A 13,962-nucleotide genomic window follows, 5' to 3' on the forward strand; every position below is an offset into this window, starting at 1 on the left:
AATATGAGCATAGGAGATGAGCGAGGGAGGACCGGGGAGCGCGCCGGCCGCGGACGGGGCCCGCTGCCCGGGCTTCGGCGGCCGCCAACTCCCGCCTCCAAGGCATCCAGCCGCCGTGCGCGAGCGGAAGGTGGGATTCCCCCTGCCCGGGAACATCTCTTCCAACTTTGGGGCCCAAGAGCAGAGCCCAGCACCCCACCCGACCCTTTTCAAGGTTCTGAGAGTCCTATACGACTGGGAAAAGGAGAAAACTATGTAGGGAGTGGACCGTGAGACAGTGACCTAGAGGAAGACCTGTCAGGGCTTGACAACCTTGGTAGTGAGGGGATAAAAAAATTCTGGCAATTACTATGTATGGGAAGGTAAGGCAGGAGCGGCATGGCCAGGTTGGGAATATCACTTAGTTGGTAGAGCACTTGCTTAGCATGTGTAAAGGCCTGGGTTCAATGCCCAGCACCACAAAAGAGAAACTGGATTTTTAAAAGTTAGGAGGAACAAAAAGGAAGCTGTGTTGCCATTTAAAATATCCACGTAAGTATTCTATACATACAGAACAAGCATTATAGTACAGATTACACCACCCAGGTGAGGGGGCCCCTGCCACAGTTGGGTGTGTGCACAGAAAGGTCTTTCTCCAAACTTGTATTTTGAACACCATATATGGAATCAGACAAGCTGACTGAACAATAGGTTTTCACAAGAGCTAGATGCTGAAGTTTACACCAGCCTTTCTCCACCTCCAACCTCCATTCGTCTCTCGCCCTCCAAACACACAGTTATTTCACACAACTCATCTTGTATTTATTGGAGCTTGTCTAAAGTGTAATGTTGAAATTTATTCAAAAAGTGCTACCTCTGATGACCAGAATGTCAGTCCCAGAGGGTTAATTACAGGCCCGAGCCTGTAGTTGCCTGACTTTTCTTTGGCACTAATTCCTAAAGTAATCAAGTCCAAATGACCTTTAGCCTTCCAAGACAATGTAATTATGTCTTAATTACTATATTTTTTTTCACTTTAACAAATGGGACAGGACCCGGAGATGTAGGATGAAATATAATTACTTATGAACATTTTAAGATGCTACAGAAAAGATTTATTGATGCAAAACGTTTAAGGGGTAAATGTCAAATAGATTTAGAGGGTAGATTATTCTAATATGAACTAAAGTGGTGATAATTTGTACATAACACTATTTGTTTGAAAATGCTTTATTTGAAAATCAGAAACCTTATTTCAAAACAGCTTCAATTCTGGCAGACTACTTAGGCCTGTAAGCCAAAAATCAGTCTATTTGCAAGTGATTCCCTTAAAACATCTGGAATTAAAAAGCACCACACCCCATGAATTATGCCTGGCAGATGGGCAGATTTCACCTTTAAACTTACTAACAGTGATAAGGAATCTAAGGAAGGGCAGGTGACTTAGATAAACTGATGGTAAATAAATTGTAATATAGTAAATAAACCAAATGACCCATAGCATTACTATTCAATTAGGTACCTAGAACCGGGTATTTGCAAGGAAATACCCAGGAAACTTGAGTATTCTTTTTTTTTTTTTTTCTATATTTAATCTTGTATTACATAAGCATCTGTTTTTCTTACTGCTTCCAGAATACCTGGCACAATTCTTTGCCCATAGTTTAAATGTTTAAAACAAAAATGAGCACAGCCATTTGTAGACTAGAATCTAGGAAATTCCTAATAGAGAAAAGCATGTTTCAAAGGATTATAATAATTATGGCTACATTTAAAATATTTCTGTTGGATGACCTTAATTACTAAAATGTAAAATCATGAAGAATGCAATGTCATTACACCTTGATTTGTGTTTATAAGTGAAGAGTTAATTGATCAAATTTGCAGATTTTAATTGCTATTCTAAAGGCTTAAATTAAGTACGTAAATGAAGTTGAGAAAAGAACAAAAGTTCATGAGTTCATAAGTTAATGACCGTCACTAAGTTAGATGTTTTATACCTGATGTCTATTTTTAATCCTTACAAATCCTGTGAGTTTATTCTCTTCATCCCTATTTACAGCTAAAGAGTCTAAGATAAGTAGTATGCTACTAGGAAGGGGTGAGGTAGTATTGAAATTTAAACTGTTCCAAAGTGCATATACAGTTGTTTGTTTATTTTTTAAGTACCAGGAATCCAACCCAGGGTACTTAACCACTGTGGCACATCTCCAGCACCCCCAACCTTTTTTTAAATTTTGAGACAGGGTCTCCTTAAGTTGTTTAGACCTTGCTAAATTGCTGAGGCTGGCCTTGAGCTTGTAATCCTTCTGCCTCAGCCTCTGCAGCTGCTGGTATCACAGGCCATATTTTTTGCTATACTAAATTGTTCTATTTCCCCAACATTACCAAAAAAAAAGGAGGGAGGACATTTAAAAAGTATACTCCTTGGGCTCTTCTGGTTTTAAGTAACTTTAAGTATTTACTCAGGTTACCTCAAGTACTAGAAAAGAATAGCAATTAAATAAAATGCTAAATTAAGACTGAAAAAGAAAAGAAAATGTAGAAATATGACCAGAAGTTTAACTGGTTTGTCAGATCATGCTTTTCGGATCTAGGGAATGGGTCCTATGACTTTAATAACTGGGAAAACAGGAAAGGTGCCACCTTTATATCATCCTCTTACAAGTTTTATAGTTTAACCATTAATATTTTAATCATATATTTCACGATGCTTTCTCTAATGTCTTTTTCATTGTATCCTTAGTAACAATCATTTTAACATAATACTTTGACCATTGATTTTAAAGGATCAGGAGACATAATCACTTCCCCTGCTGCCTATACTATCCCTCCCCGTCCCCAGTGGTGTGCTGGTAAACATTTAACAACCATATCTGGACCCAGAGGTATGGAGGAGGTGCGAATTTGTAGCATTAACCAATTTATGGGATGTATTGGTAATATTCTTACCAATTTAATGTCTCTGAGGCAAAATTGGGAAGCTAACTCAGCATAGTACTAGAGCCAGCTCTAGAATACTACTGCTCCAACTCTTCATAAAATGTCTTGAGAATACAATAATCATCCAACCACAGTTTTGTCTCTCTACCTATCTTTCCACTTCTGCTCCCATACAGTCCTCTCACAATCAAATGCCCTCCAGGAGAGAATCTTATTCTTTCACCATTCTTATGAGTCTGTAGACTGACCACCCCTGAGCCAGGTGCCCTCTTCTAGTTCTTCAGCTGTGGCTAAAATGTGAGAGTCACATGGTACAGAACATGGTCAGCTATTTGCTGAAGAAGCAGACTATTATGGGGCCATGCTTAAGGCAGCCCTGTTCAAAAGGAGTGTGTAAGCATGACAGGTACCCAAGCTGTAACCTAATATGCTTTTCTAGTTCTTAAATAAAATCCTCTCTGCCACTGCACAAAGCTTTGGGACAGCCCTCTTCCCACATCCTCCATGGAACTGGATGGATACCAATGACTACAAATGGAAAATGGATGCATTAGGACTAAATACCATTCCAAAGCCTCCAGCCAAAGAGAAAACTCTTAAGTTAGTGCTTAAATTCACTGGACATATATCGAATGCCATTGTTTTAAAACAATTAATGATCAATTGGAAAGTGAGGGTAATACTCTTAGGGGGATGAAATATACTCTCTATAGGAAAATTTTTCAAACCACAATTTCAAACTGCAAAAATTCTGTGTTTCTATCCCAGGAAGTAGAATGCTATCACTCTCAGCTCTTCTGAGAACACTATTGTAAATGGATGGAATTGTGCCTCCTGCCTCAGTTTGCTGCAGTGGAAATAGGGCTGAAAAGAACTATTTTCAACAACACAAGGGACACACTTGTATTTTTCTCTCAGATTCTGAAATGATGTCATGTCCATCACCATGACATAATTTCATCCATCAGTCACCAAATATTCTAAAATCCCAAGAGCTGTCTACCAGGAAATCAGGTGGGTCTTCTAAACAAAGAAGACTAAAGAGAGCATTTCTCTTATTTTAATGGTAAAATGGTTTGTCTACATCTCAGATGGCCTCTTCAGATACACAATTGAAGCCTTTGTGTTGATTAATTTTGAAGAAATTTGAAATGATTGATATGCTGCTGATTCTACCAGCTTTGGCTTGGATATACCACAGCAAGTAATATATATTTAACAAGATTTTAAATATTGTGAAGAATAAAGTAATCCTCTCTAAACCAGCAAAGCTGCTTGGCTTTGGGCAAGATTTTTTAATGTAAAGTGATACATGCAAAATCAACTGGATACAAACATGGAATGGTGGGGGCAAGAATTAACTTTTTAAGTGGTACAGGAATATTCTGCTATTCATTCTATTTTTTCACTCAGCCTTGTTCTTAAGCGCTTCTTAAGAGCATCATACCACATGGTATGTGTCCAGTGTCTAAAAGTGTGTGTTTTCCACACAACTAATCCCTTACTGCAAATCAGCTCTTTCATCTGTTATTCGTCCAAAGTGGCTACTCTGAACCACAGATGGAAATTCTGGCCATTTCCTAGGAAATGGTATGTTGTTTTCCAAAATAATGCCTCCTTAAAGGGATTTTCATAGTTTTACCTTGGCCTAACTTTCATCCATGTGAACTGTGGACAGAGCCCAGTCCCTACATAAAATGAAGCTCTACTCAGGCATCAAAGGCTTGGGCTTTGGCATCAGACAGATCTAGATTAAAGTGTGGCTTCCAATATCAAATCTTCAGGACAGCAGGCAAGTAGGTTCTCTAAGCCTTTATATTCTTATCTATAAAATGGTAAATAAAGGTAGCTAGTACACATGGAGCTTAGTACTTAGTCCCATGCTAGCACATGGTAAGTACAAAACAACTATTAATATAGTTCTAGTATCATTTTTTTACCAACTTTCAATCACTACAAAGTCACTCTTTGCCTTTAAGCCTTATCTGATATGATTTCCTGTCTGACATGACTCAGTTTCTCTTTGCAGCTCATAGTCCCACATTTATATTCATAATCACTTCTTAAGGAAATATGTCCAGATTTAGTGATCTTTTCAAAATACATTTTTAAAAGTTACTTTTTACATTTATACTCAAAGTACCAACAGTAATTGTTTTTAAAATGTTTTAACTTCCTCAAAGTAATTATTAGAAGGCTTCAGTCATATTTAAATGATTATTCAAACTATTTTGCAGAAACCATTTATAAAGTGCTGTCAAAATACATAATGTAATCTTAAAAATATTTCCAACAAAAGAAAATAATCTTTGCATTCACATATTTGTTGATTCAATCAAATACTTAACTGAAGACTTACTATATGCTAGATAGACCATAAACAAGATAAATCAATAACATGTTTGGCATGAAGAGTGATAATTACTAAGAAAAATAAGGCAGGGAATGTTGCTGAAAGTGTTGGTTGGGGAAATGACATTAAAGACCTGAAAGAAGGAAGCAACTAACCAGGGGGGAAAAGAGCCGCAAGTGAAAAGGTCACACCCGAGGTAGAAAGAAGCCTCTTCTCTAGGACCATCTAGGAGGCCAGGGTAGGAGGAAGAGGGTAAAGAGAGGTGGAGGCAGGAAAGGATTAGGAGATATGGCCTGAGAGGCAAACATGTAGGATCTTATGGACCTTTATAAGAACTTGGGCTTTTATAAAAAGATGGGAAGCTATCACTGGGTTTTAAGCAGAGCAGTGACATGATCTGACTTACATTTTAACAATAACTGGCTGTTCATTTGATAAGGAGTGGACAGGAGAGACAGAAGGAGTCTCTTCATAATCCAGGTGAAAGAGAATAGTGATCAGGAGTAGGGTGGAGAGGAAACAGTGGAGATGATAAAATTGCAGATATACTTATGAAAAGGGGCCCCACTGGATTTGCTGACAGACTGGATGTGGTGTGAAAGAAAGTAAGTTAAAAATGTCTCTGTATTTTTTTTTCCTAAGCATTACCATCAAATAGCCATCTCCTAAGATAGGGAAGATTTAGGAGTAGGAGATGGTGTATTATATTAGCAGATCTGTTTTAAACACTTAAGTTTGACACACTTAAGTTTGAAACGGCTTTTCAGATATCCAAGGTAATGTTGAAATAGACTATTTCAAAATTCACAAGAATGGGAGGATGTTTCAGTTGGGGATAGCACAGAGATAGCATTTAAGTCATAAGAAGCCCATGGATTAATAACAGAGCCAGCAAGGGCCCTACAAAGATGTGGCTAAAGAGGTAGGAAGAAAATTGGGTAAATATGGAGGCCTGGGAGACAAGTAAAGCTATATATTTTTTTTAGTAATACATTTGATTTATGGAAAAGGAAAAAAGTGTGTAAAATCAATCCAGAATAGATGAATAACCTTTTTATTCTTTTTAAATAAGTGAACATAAAATATTAAGAATGATTTTATGAGTATAAATCAATTCTAAATTTTACCCTAAAATATGGCCTCTAATATAGAGGTACAGTGGCTCTGGAATACAGCAATATCCCCCCATCGTGACTACACTCACAGTCTCTATAAGTCAAACAGTCAAACACTTAATATTTGTGATGTGTAAAAAATAAGCTAAGTGGCAATCCTGAAAGGTGGGAATAAATGGATCTTTGTCTCTTCAGAGATGGAAAGCAACTTTTTTGAGGTTCGAATATACACAAAGCAGTTCTAATCCTGTTGTTTGAAGTATTATACAAATATTGGCTATTACTTTTTAAAGCTGACTCATAAAAAGTGGAGAAATAAACTTACAGGTAGCAGATTTCTATTCAGACTTTGACTATCCATGTAACAGTCATGTATCCATGACTTTATAATTCACTTCACTTCTCTGGGATTTCATTACCTTATCCTTGAAATGGAATTAAATTAATACCTGTTCCACCTATTCTGCAAGATGCTGGTGAGAGTCAAATTACATAACCAGGGGAATTTGAAACTGATATCTAAAGTAAGACATGATTCAGGCAATTGGCATGTTTCTAAATTCACTTACTTTTTTAAAAAATAAGCCACATTATTTATCTTGAAGATGTTTCATTGAAATTCTGATAAAAAGTAAATACCTCCCATAAGATTACACATACACACATTCACTACATAACGGTTATAAATCACTTTGGAAAGTAACAGGAGTCATCATAAAATTTCTGGTGAAAGAGAAACTTAATGAAAATAAATTCTAAACCGTTTGATCATGCAGCAGAGTGGGGCAAATAGGAAGAGGAGTGTTGGAAAACCTGGACTCAGGTAATGAAGATCCCTATCCTAAAATGACAGCAGTGTGACTAGAGATGAACAAGGAGATATGTAGGAATACAGATGCCAGATAGAATGCAGGATACCCAAATAAATTTGAATTTTAGATACTCACCAAATAATTTTCTAGCCTAAATATATCCTAAATATTGCATGGTACATACTTACACTAAAACAGTATTCATGGTTTATCTGAAATTCAAGTTTAACTGGGTATTGTTTTAATTTGCCCAATCTAGCAGCCCTAGGGAGAAACTAGTAAGCTCTCTTCTACCCTACTTCCATATTTCTCTCACAGGCAGATTCTGAAATGAACAAAAATGTGCCATGTGACCACAGTGAAATGAAAGAAAGTCTTTGCTGGTCTAACACTTTTGTGGATCCTGAAGAGATCAGTAAAGATTTCAAAATATTCTTTACAGACACACTTGTTTTCAATCTGGGGCATAAGCCTTCCTAAAATTGTGGCTGTATTCTATTCTTAATACAGTTTTGGTATTGTACTGTGCAATTTGCATGAATGTCTATGTGTTTGTGCGTGCACATATTTAGTGTATGGGTTAATCAGCAAAGGAGAACTCCAGCTCAGGGTTCCCACTGGAGAAATAATGAATAGGAAACAGCAAAGGAAATAACGAGAGTCAGTTCACAACCACAAGCACACACGTGAATGTGAGAGGGCAGGGAAATTGTTCTCCAAAGTAGTCTAGGCAGCCTAAGCCCGTGGCTGTACTTGATTGGACAGTGCATGGAATGTGTGGAGAGAGAAAGGCAGACTATGAGGCCCCTTTCAATGGAGGAGATCCATTTGAAGTGGTAGTGCAACCTGCAGGCAGGTCAAGCAGGTGTGTTCAGGAGGGTGGCACGCCATTTAAAATCTTAAGACCCTTGGGAACTTCCTTTAGGTCCTCCAAGGGAAAATCCAAACTAGAGCTGCAGAACTTTTAACTTTTGTCTCTTCTACTTTATAATTCTGCTCTGAAACATTGGGGAAGACTAGGCAGGACGTGGATACTAACTGAATTATCAACAGAGAAAACTGAACATGAATCTAAAGTTTTCCTCCTTTGACTCCTAAAAGTATAAAGGGTGCCTAAACAATGCTGCTCAGTGCTCCTTTAACTGGAGGAAGAGTGATTAAGATAGAAATTTTACATGTTTAACTCACAGAGAAAGCAAAGCCACTGACCACTTATTTTCTCACAATGACAAAAATATAGTTCCTCCTAAAAATGTTATGCTTTGCTCCCAGTGTTAACAGTTACAACAAAAACTACAAGTAAAATTGGTGCACATTAACAAAAATATATAACTATCACAACTAAAGCTCTGCAACCCAAGGTATTTAGGTGAAAGAAAGCCTAAAAAGACTCTTATGATAGTGTTACAAGTTAATGAATGAATGGGCTCAGCTAAATTCATGTTATTTCATGTCTATAAAGAATATAGTGGAAAAATCTATATATTAAGTGTTGATATTATCAACATGGATGAAATAGCTCTGAACTATTTCCAATTTTGCCTCTAATTTGGTCCAACAACATATAATTTCCTATTCTTGTACTCTGTGGGAAGTAATACACCCATTTCAATTGTTGTCACTTTTCTCCTGTATCAACATTCATGGGAAGAATTATTTGGTGTTGCTTCCATCATCCTCCCTATGTTGATATTTCTCAGATCCAGAAGCTGTTTGAAAGTGGGTTCTAATTCAGAATTACCTGGAAAGTTTGTTAAAATCCTGGGATTTTTCCCAGATACAGTGATCCAGTAAGTTTGGTGAAGGATTCAGTAATCTGTATTTCTAACAAGTATCCCTGATGATTTGAAAGCAAGTGGTTTACAGATCATTTTTCATAAACTCTGATCTAGAGTAACTGGAGTAATTTTCAATATCTACTTTCCAGTTGGAGGTAGGAAAGGGATAAGGTTTGGCCTCTCTTTTCTATAATTTTCATAGTAGGTGTGGGAGAGATTGAAGGAAAAAAAATAAGAGCATATAAGACACTGACTTCATGACCTTTACAAATTATATAGCTTACTCATAATCCAAATAAGTAATTCAAATAACTAGAATTTTCAGTTTTATCCTATAATAAGCATTTAGTTATGAATTCAGGCACTGCAAAATTCCAAGTTGTTTCTTGAGTCATCGATGATTAAATTAAGCTCCTCAGAGATTTAGTGCTATAAATATTTTACTGTATTCTTTGAAAAGGGGGGTTTTAATCTGGTTATGATAAACCTTAGATAATGGAAATAGTAAGTTTGTCAGGATACATCTTTAATAATTATCCCAGGTAAACAGGAATTTACTGTATGAACCTCTTTAGTACCAGAGTATGAAATGCTTAATTATATTAAAATAGAACATAATAAAAATAAGTGTTCTCTCTCTAAATGTTTTAGTTATATATGTAATATTTTTCCACCAAAAGCTATATACAATGAGGTTGTTTTATAACTAAGTAGTATTTTAAATATACTGAACTCTCCTTGGAGAAAACCAAGAAAAGCAACATTGACTTTTTCACATTATTAAAGCATAGTAGAAAATGAAAATGGGAGATTTTTACATAAGCCGACTAAATTTTATTAGATATGAAACAATGTAATTTTTAAATTTGCTTTTAATGTGATATTGAAACACGGCTTATTTAAATGTAAAACAGTATAAAATTCACAATGAATAATAAATAACAGAATGAGCAGCCCATCAACAAGGCCCATGGATAGATCTTTGAATTTGAGATTAGGACTCAAAACTCACATGACTGTATAAAAACAGTCACTCTCATCCATTATCCACTTCTCATGCACCTCGTTACTCCCTGTTGTCTTCTAGGGATGTCCACCATACAACAGAGACACATTGATAGAAGGCATACATCATGAAATTAATTTTTAAGACTCCTACAATTAAAAGATTATACCATCCTCTATGTTCAAAGGGACATCAAACAAAATTTTAATAGCAAAAAATTAATAAATTTTAATGATTGTAGCCAGGTGTGGTGGCACACTCCTGTAATTCCAGTGGCTCAGGAGCCTGAAGCAGGAGGATCATGTATTCAAAGCCAGTCTCAGAAAAAAAAAAAAAAAAAAAAAGCTGTGTGCTAAGCAACCCAGTTAGACTCTGTCCATAAATTTAAAAAAATACAAAATAGGGCTGGGGATGTGGCTTAGTGGCTGAGTGCCTCTGAGTTCAATCCCTGGTAACTCCCCTGCCCCCTAAAAAAGAGTGATTATAGACAATCATTTTCATAGTTTAGCTTTCCACTGGAATACACAACTGGTCCATTCCAATCAGGCTGACACCACTCTGACAAAACTTCATATGTAACTAAAATATTTAGAGAAATACATTTATTTTTATTCTATAACTATTTTGATATAATAAAGTATATCATACTCTGGTATTAGATTCATACAGTAAATTCCTGTTTATCTGAAATAATTATTAAAGACGTATCCTGATAAATTATTATTTGGCAAAACTCACAATAAAATGAGTAAGAAATATTAATGAAGTATTACTGTTTCAAAGCCAAATAAAAAGAGAATACATTGGTTCCAAAAGAACAAAAATACTTAATAGTGACAACTATTTAGAAATTAAGGGAGATTTCAAAACTTCTGGGCATTCAAAACTATACCCAATAGGGATACACCTGAAAATTAACCATTAATAGGATGTTAACTGTAGCTTTTTGACAAAATTTTTAAATCAGATATAGCAACTACTCCCAGTTTGCTAAGAAATTACTTTTTGCAAAAAGATTTATGTATATTAAAATTTATCAGATGCTTTTACTGCATCTATTTGAGGTGGCCATATTATTTATTTCATTTATTTTGTTAATATAATGTTATATTGATTTTGGAATGTCAAAGCAATCCTGCAATTCTGGAATCAATCCAAATGGTCATTATGTGTAATTCTTATTACATATTGCTGTATTTGTTGATCAATTTGGTTTGTTTGGGATTTTTGCTTCTCTATTCAGTAAGAATGGTCTGTATATGTTTCCTTTCTGTCTGCTATTTGCAGCAAGGTTATGCTCATCAGGAGTTCACCCCTTTTTCTATTTTCTGCAATAGGGAACTTATTATTTTAAAAGGAAGCACTCAACAGCTGATACATTTTCAAAAATGTCTCTTATGTGTGAGCATTGTTAAGAAGGACCACAATGAAAAGCAACAAAGGAATGTTAAAAATAGATATTATTATCAAGTACTCTCATAGAGCAGTTTAGAAATAGTAACAGTGACGTTATGACAGGCATTTTACATTATTTTACTTAATTCTGTCAATAGAACACTGTTTTAAAAATGAAGAAATAGTCCTAGGCAATTTAAATAACTTGCCTAAGAGCTGCAGAATTAGTATGTCTCAAAGCTGAAATACACTCAGCAGTGTTCTGGCTCCAGAGGCTATGCTCTTAAACCACTTGTCTCTGTTTTGTCTCCCTTCTCTGAAAGCAGGAATCTAGGGTGTTCTGGAAGACCTTTTTACACACCTGTTAACAGTAACATCTCATGGATCTGCAACCAAAATAAACATGGTCCTTTTCCAAAGTGCTGAAATTATAAGAATGCTAAATGTCTTAGCTTCACTAACAAAGATTGGCAGTGACTCAAAATAAATTACCAGAGGAGATAAAATTTGAAACATAGAGTGAAGGCAAATTAAATCCTAAGTAAGGTAAACATTTAAATATGCAATAAATGTACAGGGAGAAATTTTGTTTAAAAAAAAAAAGTGACACAACAGAATCAACCGTGTCTTATAATCATTGTCAAGAAATTACAGAAATAAATTGCTATATATCTTTATTAAGGTTCACTTCTGCCATAGCATTGATGCTTTCTGCTTCCTCCAGGAACTAGCAACTATGAACATGTTTTATCAAATTTTCTTTTTGCTTGAAGCTTTTTGGTCAATGATGGAAGTGGGGATTTAAACCATTATCTGAATGAGAACTAGCTTAGTTCTTTGCTGTCCCCTTCTAGAAACAGGTCTATTCTCATTTACCCTGGCTCTGAGATTATTCCAGCTTTATACCAGAATCTTCTGTTAGAATCTACACCTAGGATTATCTCATTGAAGAGACTGTGCATTCCTACTGGTATAGATCCACCTACACCAGTCTGTGCAGGACCCAGGCTCACAGTAGGCCTGGGTCTACCCCTTGACCCATGGGGCAGACACCTACCAGAGCCCAGCCTCTGGCACAGGACTGCCTCTGCCGACCAGCAGACTACCCAGGGAGGCCAGGCCTGGCCCAAATCCGTCCACACCTACTTGCGCAGGACCCAGGTCCAGGGTAGATCCAAGTTTGCTCCCCCCTACCTGGCAGCCTAAGTCTAACCCACTTCCATCTTGGGACACTGCAGCCGTCACCAACCATAGCCTTCCCCACGCAGCAGCCCCTAACTTTCTGATGACAGGGCCTAGAAGCACCTACATCTCAGAGCAGGCATCCCAAAGGGAGTGTGAGGCCCACCCTTTCAGCCCCATCTCTGTAAGACATTGCTTCCATCTTGGGGCACCTTAACTATTATCTCAAGTTACCTAAGCTATTGCTGCCACCACCTTTAGATGCAGTAGCATACATTGAGAGACATCAGCGAGGTCTGGAAGCCCAACATCAAGGTAAGGTAAAGAAAATCTGCATGGGTACTATAAGAATATAGGGAAGAAACTGGAATATCTCAGATCTACACTGCAAGAAAAGAAGACACATAGACAACATGAAAAAATAAGGGAGGAAAGTGCCCCAAACAAACCAGGATACTATAATAACAGAACCCATGGACAGCAAAGTTGATGAAATATCAGGGAAGGAGTTCACAAGGTTCATAATTAAAATGACCTGTGAATTAAAGAATGACCTAAATGAGCAAATACAAGCAAAAATTGATCACTCCAACAAAGAGATAAGAGAGGAAATACAAGTAGCAAAAGATTACTTCAAGAGAGAGAGACTCTGGAAAAAAAAAGTCAGAAATCCTTGAAATGGAGGATACAATAAATCAAATAAAAAACTCAATACAAAGTATAACCAACAGACTAGATCACTTGGAAGAAAGAACTTCAGATAATGAAGACAAAGTATCCAATCTGGAAACTAAAGTTGACCACACAGTGAAGATGGTAAGAAACCACGAACAGAACATCCAAGACTTATAGGACAGCATTAAAAGACCAAAAACAAGAGTTATTGGGATAGAAAAAGGCACAGAGTTTCAAACCAAAGGAATGCACAATCTCTTCAATGAGATAATATCAGAAAATTTCCCAAGCATGAAGAATGAATTGGAAAACCAAATACCAGAGGCTTACAGGACACCAAATGAACAAAATTACAACAGATCGACACCAAGGCACATTATAATGAAAATGCCTTACAGAATAAGGATTGAATCTTAAAAGCCGCAAGAGAGAGGAATCAGGTCACATATAGGGGGAGACCAATTCGCATTGCAGCAGATTTTTCAACCCAGACCCTCAAAGCCAGGAGATCATGGAACAACATATACCAAGCTCTGAAAGAAAATGGATACCGACCAAGAATCTTATATCCAGCAAAACTAAGCTTTAGATATGATGATGAAATAAAAACTTTCCATGATTAAAGAAGGTAAAAAGAATTTACAACTAGAAAGAATTTACAACTACAGAACCTTCTTAGCAAAGTATTCCAAGAAGACGAAATGAAAAACAATGTTGAAAATCA

The sequence above is a fragment of the Marmota marmota genome, unplaced genomic scaffold (genome assembly GCF_001458135.2).
Source record: "Marmota marmota marmota unplaced genomic scaffold, marMar, whole genome shotgun sequence".
NCBI lineage: Eukaryota > Metazoa > Chordata > Mammalia > Rodentia > Sciuridae > Marmota > Marmota marmota.